This window comes from Microcebus murinus, chromosome 14, assembly GCF_040939455.1.
Source record: "Microcebus murinus isolate Inina chromosome 14, M.murinus_Inina_mat1.0, whole genome shotgun sequence".
In the NCBI taxonomy this organism is placed as follows: Eukaryota; Metazoa; Chordata; class Mammalia; order Primates; family Cheirogaleidae; genus Microcebus; species Microcebus murinus.
Window position 1 is genome coordinate 19,723,161 of NC_134117.1, and position 8,003 is coordinate 19,731,163.

Below are 8,003 nucleotides of genomic sequence, written 5' to 3' on the forward strand. Positions count from 1 at the left end.
GAGTGTGAGCTCTAGCATTTCCATGTAAGAACACAGAATAGGGTCACTTAACTTTTCTGGGCTTCAGTCCTCCCACCCCATTTGTAGCATAAGCATCATGATACACGTCTCTCAGTGTTTGGAGGGAAGATGAGTGAGTTAAGTGTATGTAGTGAGTAACTTAGTACCTGGCACATAGTCAGTTCTCAGTGCTGACAATTATATAAATTAAAAGGAATTAAAACACCCTCGTTCATTTACAAAGCACATGTACTTCATGTCACCTTATCCTTGCAACAATCTATTAAGGCAGGCATGCACTCTTGTTTGCATTTGCGCATGTTTCATGGATGGCTAGTTTGATTAGATTCCATCAGTGGTATTTGCACCACAACAGCTGCCACCCAGACAAGAGGATGGTATTGCTCCTAGCTCTGCAACATGCTGCTGGCTCTGTGAGGGACAACCATCAAAACACAGGCACTGCTGCTCTCCCGAAGCAAGACAGATGGTCTTAAGCAACAGGCCCTTATAGATGGATGGGAATCCTGGCACAGACTCTTTAGAGCAAGAACTTTGTACAAAACCTCAACCTTGTTGCACTTCCTTGATAAATTCCAGAGTGTTGGTGCTATTGATTTTTTGTTTCTTTAAAAAAGAAGGCAGAATTGTCTTTGTACAAATGCAATTCAAGGTTCTCTCTTCTTTTCAGAATCAGGAAAGTAAATTATGGAAGGGGTTGGTGCAACTTCAAGGCTTGGATTTGATTTTCCCTCCAGCAGGGGATGGGCTAGAAAATGCCATAGTGTGACTTCACGTGTCCCCAGAAAGATATAGGAAAAGGACTTAGAGATTCAAAGGAAAGAGGATTCTATGGTTAAGACAGGTATCCCTTCCCGAGTGTTCCCAGTAGTCTTTGGTGATTTTTGGAAATAAGAAAAAAGAAACAGGTGGAGGGCTTTATTCTCTCACAAAAAAGGAAGAGAAAAAAAGATAGAACTGGGAGATAAGGAAATATGAGAAGCTGTCAGCTTTATAATCTTGAGCCTTGATCCTTAGGTTGGCAATTTGGAAAATACGGAAAGTATATAGTAGTCTTGTTTTTTTTCTTTTTTGATTCAATAAATTACTAAAACATAACCACTACCCATTCTTAATTTGCTAAAAATAAAACCTGTTTTCAAAGCATTTAGGTGCAAGGTATTATCCTACCCCCCTGAGAACTGGTCTTTTGAACTCTGTTCCTCTATCACTCATCTTATTATTATATTAAATTCACCTACTTTATAAACGGAGAAACTGTCTTAAGCCAATTATTACTGGATTTCAGGACAGTCAGATAAAGTGTATGTTTCTGGGGAGATAGTGATTCAGCACAAGTGGGTGCTGTTTTTCCAAAATGGGACCCATGGAAAAAATGTGGATAGATCATCCCCCAGGGCTGGAAAAGCAACTAGAGCCTTCCTGGGGGTCAAGTGGTGTGTGTGGTCACCATCTCTGGGACAGAAGGTGATTCCACCTTTGTGTGCTCTGACTGGAATGTGACTGCTGAGTACTAGGAAGTATTCAGAGCGGTACATCCTGATGAGGTGATGGTTGAGCGCAGCAGAATCCCATATATCAAGGGCTAAAGGAAATTACACCAGCTGAACTGTAAGAGAACTGAGCAATCTCCATGCCCAAATTTCTTACCTGGGAGATGAAAAATCTGAGATTCAGGGAGGAAAGGTGACTTCATCCAAGTCATCCAGTTAGGAAGCAGCGGGAAGATTAGAACTTACATCCCATAATTCCATGATTGATTCTGTTTCTATAAACGTAGATAAACAGGAAGTCCTGGGAAGAGAAGATATTAGCTGTGTCTTCATAACATCTAGAAGCTTCACCTCTCCGTTGTTTCTAAAATAAAATACCAGGTTGATGTTGTGACCATGAGTCAGGAATCAGGGTCAATGAAGCTCAAGGAGCTTGGTCCTTTCTCCTTTCCAAAGAAACTTGTCTCCTTTGTCAAGGACACTTCCACAGATAGGCCAGACAGAGTCCTACCAGGGCTATGAAGCCACCACTTAATCTTTTCCCTACTCTAGCTAGATAGAATCCAGTGCTTCCTGCTCCCATCCATACTTTAGTAGCTCTTGGGGATAACTAGGTGATATTTGTTCAACAGTCCAGAAGACATTCCATGAAGCAGACAACCAATGGGTTAGGGTTTAGGAAAGAAAACCTATAAATTATAATTACTTTTTGAGTTCTTTTGGACAAACTATTAGTTTTGGCAACATCTATTTTTGGTTCTCTGGATGTGCAAATAGTTCTTAAGCTCATCAAAGTTGTATGAATACGAGAAGTGTTTCTTTCTTTCCCCAGACAATCAGATTGTAACTTAACACCTTCTACCTAGAATATAAGCTGTGCTCAATATGTAGTAGCCATAATTGTCAAGTAAACAATATTTTTTATGTGTGTTTACTGTATGCTCACATTTTAATTCATCTTAATACAAGAGGAAGAGAAAGAGACATGGTCCCCTTGACATATAAAGCTTGAAGTTTGCAGAGGTAGATTAAATAAATTACTATCAATTATAGTGGATCAATGTCATGTAGAAGTTAGGATAACATAAGAGTGAATCAAAAGGACAACTAACCTAGTTTGGGGAAGCAAAGATATGTTTACAGAAGAAGGGCCTTTCAAGTTTATGATCCGATGGATAGGTAGAGGTTTGAGTAGGTGAATGCTGTCAGGGTAGCAAGGAGACATTTTGAGGTTGGGGGGTATGCAGGTTCTTCAAGGGGGGAGATGGCAAGTTTAATTTCACAATCAACTTGTGGTTTTCACCCTATCAAAAATAAAAGGCAAAAAAAAATCACTAATGAAAACCATTTACTAGGATTATGTCTATATCTATTGGTGATAGGCTGCCAGTGAGGAACTGAGGTCCTTAGTCCAGTAGCCTGTGAGGAACTCAATCCTAACAACAACCACGTGAATGAGCATGGAAGGGAAGGATCCCTCAGGTGATCTTTGAGGTCACTACAGTCTAGCCAACAGCTGGGCTGCATCCTTAGGAGAGATCTATCTTGAGCCAGAGGCTTCCAGTTGAGCACATTCAGATTCCTGTCTCAAAAGAGATTGTGAGAAAATAACAAGTATTGTTTTAAATTGCTAGGTTTGTGGTATTTGTTATACTGAAGCAGACAATTAATACACTGTTACTTGCTGGGATCAGGACAGGTTCAGCCTCATTTTTGTATATCTTAAGTACTTGTCCAAAGCCCTGAAAAATAGTCATAAAATTTATTCTCATAATTTTTCTGAGTGAAAACAGACATCAAACAAACTATAAACCACACAGCTTTATACTTACTGGATTTTTTCATAGCCATAGATTTCTGAATCTGTGGTTGATTGACATGGCAGCATCCAGTTATTCAGAAACTCTACGTTAACACTGATTAATGCTTTATGTCAAAACAAGGCATTTGGGGTTATCCAGCCTATAGTGTGCACTTTGGGCTAAAGGGGATGAACTGAAGAAGGTTGGAAGCCAATTCCATGAGAGCAGAAGCTGCTGCCATATATATATATATATATATATATCTTTTTTTTTTTTTTTTCCCCCCTCTCCACACAGCCTTCTCTACTACTGTATCTCCAGATGGCCTTTTTGGATGCTACACATGGTTCCCAGTGAATTTGTTTCCCTGGCTTTCTTTCTCTCAAGGGTCCCAAGAGCAGAGACAGTTGATTTGTGTTCTCCTGGCATCCTGGGGCAGCTCTTACATTAATATCTGAGACATTCCTGCCCTTGGAGAATCAAGATCCCTCTACACCCTCTGCCTCCCACCTCATCATGGGGAAATATCCCTGCCAAGTATATTCTTAGAGATTCTTAAAAAGCACATACCCAGCAAAATTTTCTGGCAGAAATAGAGGCAAAAACAGGGATAGGCTATTTCTAGATAAAAAATATAAGAAATATATGCATAGAAGAAAAACCAAGCTTATATAAACTTGCTGCTTCTTCCACAGTTTCAGGGGCCAATATCCCAAGAGTTTTGTTTGCTTTAATGTTTTAATTATGAAATATTTCAAACTTATCCAAAAGGAAGAGAATGATATAATGGAATCTTATGTACCTTACTTGCCTTTCAGCAATTATCAACTCATTTATATTTTATCTAGATCCTTCACTCACTTGTTCCTTCAACACACAATACAGTGGACTATATTGGATGCACTTTCAAGAAACTATGGCATTAGTATAGGAATGTATGTAGATCATATCCCAGTGATATTTGTCTTCCTAGTACCATAGTGTGAGGTGATATGACTTTTCCCAGATCTTCTGTTTTTAAGCATTATCATATCGAATCCTCACAGTGATGCTCTGAAGACAATACTAATTCCATTTTATTGGGAGGAATTGATCTAGTGAAATGAAGTCACTTGATCAAAGTTATGGAGCCGGAATGTAATCAGCCCCTGATATGAAGAGAGGTCTGCAAGGAAACTTATGAGAACTATTTAACCAAGAGTTGAATATTGTTCAATCAAAAGAATTACATTTTCACCTTTCCTAAAATGGGCTTAATGTTTGTTTTTCACGCAAGAGGAAGCAACACAAACCCACATATTTTTGCTCTTTGCTTAATTAAGAAAGCGGGGAGAGAGTCCAAGGTATGGCAGTGCTTATGCTGAACGTACTTTGTAACTAACAGCCATACGTTATCTCAGGATGTCCAATTCCTATGGCAGGGTATAAAAATAGGGAGAAAGAACAATTTATTTCAGCTCTAATCAAAATAAGAGCAAATGGATCAATGTTTACCAAATGAAACTTTGTTAGAATAACACTTATTTCCTAAGACCCATGGGTATTACGAACTGAAATAGGAAATGAAAAGCTATTAAAATAAATGATCCAACAGTGTTCTCTAAATAACCATCAGCACTTTGATAAAAAGGAAACTTATCACCCACTTCTTTTGTATTCCTTAAGTTCAAATTCATGTATCTTTCTTGGTAGGTCAGCACTAAATTAGGGTAATGAGTTCTAAATCCTAGGCAATATTATTTGAAAGGAAGTTGAAGTTAAAAACAAAACAAAAAAAAGAAAGATAAAATACTTTTAATATATCTGAATGTTATGCTTATAGGGACTCTGTTGCTGGACCTAGAGGAAAGTTGAAAACAAGACAATAAAAAGATCCTAGTATGAGTCAATTAATACATTTTAATTTAATGTGCTGAATAAAAATTATTAATGTGAGATTTCTGGAATTAGCTTTTTTTCCATTTTCTGCTTTCCTTAATCTCTTTTCTTCACTCATCTTCCAAGGAAGTGTCTAGGGAAAGGACAAGGAGAAGAAGAAAACAGGGTAAAATAAAAATAATAATAATTATTATAATGGTCATCTTTTCTAAATGTATTTTGTTGGTAACTAAAGTTATGATTGGTATATAATTTTATAGGACTAGAGGCTTTTAAATGGGGGTTTAAGGAGGGTGGAGAAGGGGTTAATGTGGTGTTTTAAAAAATATATAAAGAGACCCAAGTCATTTTGTAGTTACTTTTGTATGTCTGGATTATGTGTTTTTAATGACCTCATTAAGGGGTTCTGGGCATAAACACTGTGAGTCACAACTTTTAAAGGCAATGTGTAGTGGTCCTAATCCTCCAGTCTGTAGGAAGAGTTAAGCTAGTTTGTTCCTCAGCTTTCTTTCCTCCTTTGCTGGAAGTAGGAAGGCTTGATTTAAATGCTTGCTCAGTGCAGTGGAAAAGTCCTGGATATGTTGAAAGTACAATTCTGGTAAAGTAAATAAGTGTGTAAAAAAGAACTAACAGTTTCAAAGGACTCTGGCTTCAGTTTTTGAAGCTGTGCACGTGTTTTCTGCAATTAAAATTCCTTTCCATTCTTTCAAATTTGTATCTCCCTAAGGAGGCTCAAAGCAGCACCTTCCTTGAAATAATTGCTTGCTTTATCTCCAAGGTAGGCTTATTCGCAGGGACTGGGATTTACTCAAGAGGTGGCTTGTCTATTTGCAGAATATTTGACATCCAAATTTTTTTGAGTTGAGCTATTGGTAACAACCTTGGAAGAAGTTCTGAGGTCGTCACTGAGGAAGAAGGCAGGGGCTACTGCACGTTAGCAATAATGATTGGAAGCAAAATATGCTGCATTTTTCATTCTTAGAATGTTGCAATATGCCTGTCTAACACATCAGAGAAGTGTCAGGTACAGAGAAAGAGGATTCCCTGATATACTTCACTGAATATAAATAGAGCACATCTATCAGTCATTTATTATAATAAATGGTAGGCATTGTGTGTCTTCACAACAATCCTAAGAATGATGTTGCATTAATATCCTCCATTTTACAGATGGAAAGCCTGAGATTTAAATAGCTTAAAACTATTGCCCATAGTGTCTCAGGTAGTAATTGTCAGAGCTGAATCTAAGTCTAAGACTATCTGATACTAAAGATTGAGAGTTTTTTACTCCATTTTTCTATAATTCAGACTGATTGGGTGGTATTTATCACCTGGCTGATGCTGGCTATCAAAGTACTGGGTTTTGGAAACTTATTATTATTTCGAAACGAGCCGGAGTATCACTCTGTTGCCCCAGGTAGAATGCAGTGGCATCATCATAGCTCACTGAAACCCCAAACTCTTGGGCTCAAGAGATCCTCCTGCCTCAGCCTCCTGAGTACCTAGGACTACAGGCATGCACGACCATGCCTGGCTGGTGTATTATTATTTAGTAAGATTATATTAAATTACTTCTATGTATCAGGCTTTTTCTAGATGTGCTGGAGGCCACAAAGATAAACAAAATCCAACACATTTTCATGAAATCTGCAGTCTGTTAGAATAAGTATCTCTAAAGCAAGGCAAATTATAAACGACACAGAACAAGAATAAACAAGGGGCTTTGAGAGTTTAGAAGAGAGTGGGATTCATTCAGGACAGTAGAAGAGAACTTGTGAGCTGGCTGTCTGCAGTGAGAGGGCTTTAGAAGAGGGATTTAGAACAAAAAAAAATGAGGAGGATGCAGTACAATTGGAGTTTAAGCTAAAACTCACTCCGCAGAAGATTGATTTGATCCATCTATTTTTCAATTTAAAAATATTGTTGGGTCAGTTTAATTCTTTTAAATGTTAATTAATGGATGCATTGAGTGTCATGGCAAGTACTAATTGAGGTGGTGCTGGAGGGATGATGAGGAAATGAAAGAATTATGTGAATTTTCTGCGAGGTCATTTTCTTATGAGACAGAAAATCTGATGGCAGCAACAGTGCTGATTTCTGATGACATTTCTGAGTAAATTGTTTAAATCTTCACTCTTGTTATTTATTTTTTTTATTTTTTAACATCACTAATCATCAGGGAAATGTAATTCAAAAATCACAATGACATATTACCTCAAAATTGCTACAATGGCTATCAGAAAAAGTCAAAAGATAAATGTTGTTGAGCATGTGGAGAGAAGGGAAGAAGGTCATAAGACCTTCCTCAGTGCATCATATAAGAAGGTATCATTCCCCTCTTTGTAATAACTATTTTCCTGTAATTATCAGGAACATTATAGGAGTGAATTGCATGAGACTATGTGAATATCCTATTTATCCTTCTTGCCTATTTCAAAGACTTTAATACCATATATTTCAAGAACCAAAAGAAACATCACTATGATGTTCTAATGGTGATTTTCTCTAATGGTGGTTTTCTTATTTCTTTCATATTTATTAGTTGAGATTCTTTTATAAGGGACAACTGTCCCTTCTCTCTCATTTATTTATTAATTCAGTTATGTACTTATATTAGCATGGACTTGAATATTTTATTCTTTGGATTATGATCCAATACTATTTTTACTTATGCTGCTGAAATTTCTCTAGCTGTGCCCATTAAACCTTTTTCATATTATTAATATCTCCCATGCCCTTTCAAAATGCATCCTTTCTATTTGGCAGGAGTTGCGGGGGTGGAGAGCTTTCTTACTTGCAGGCGCCACAC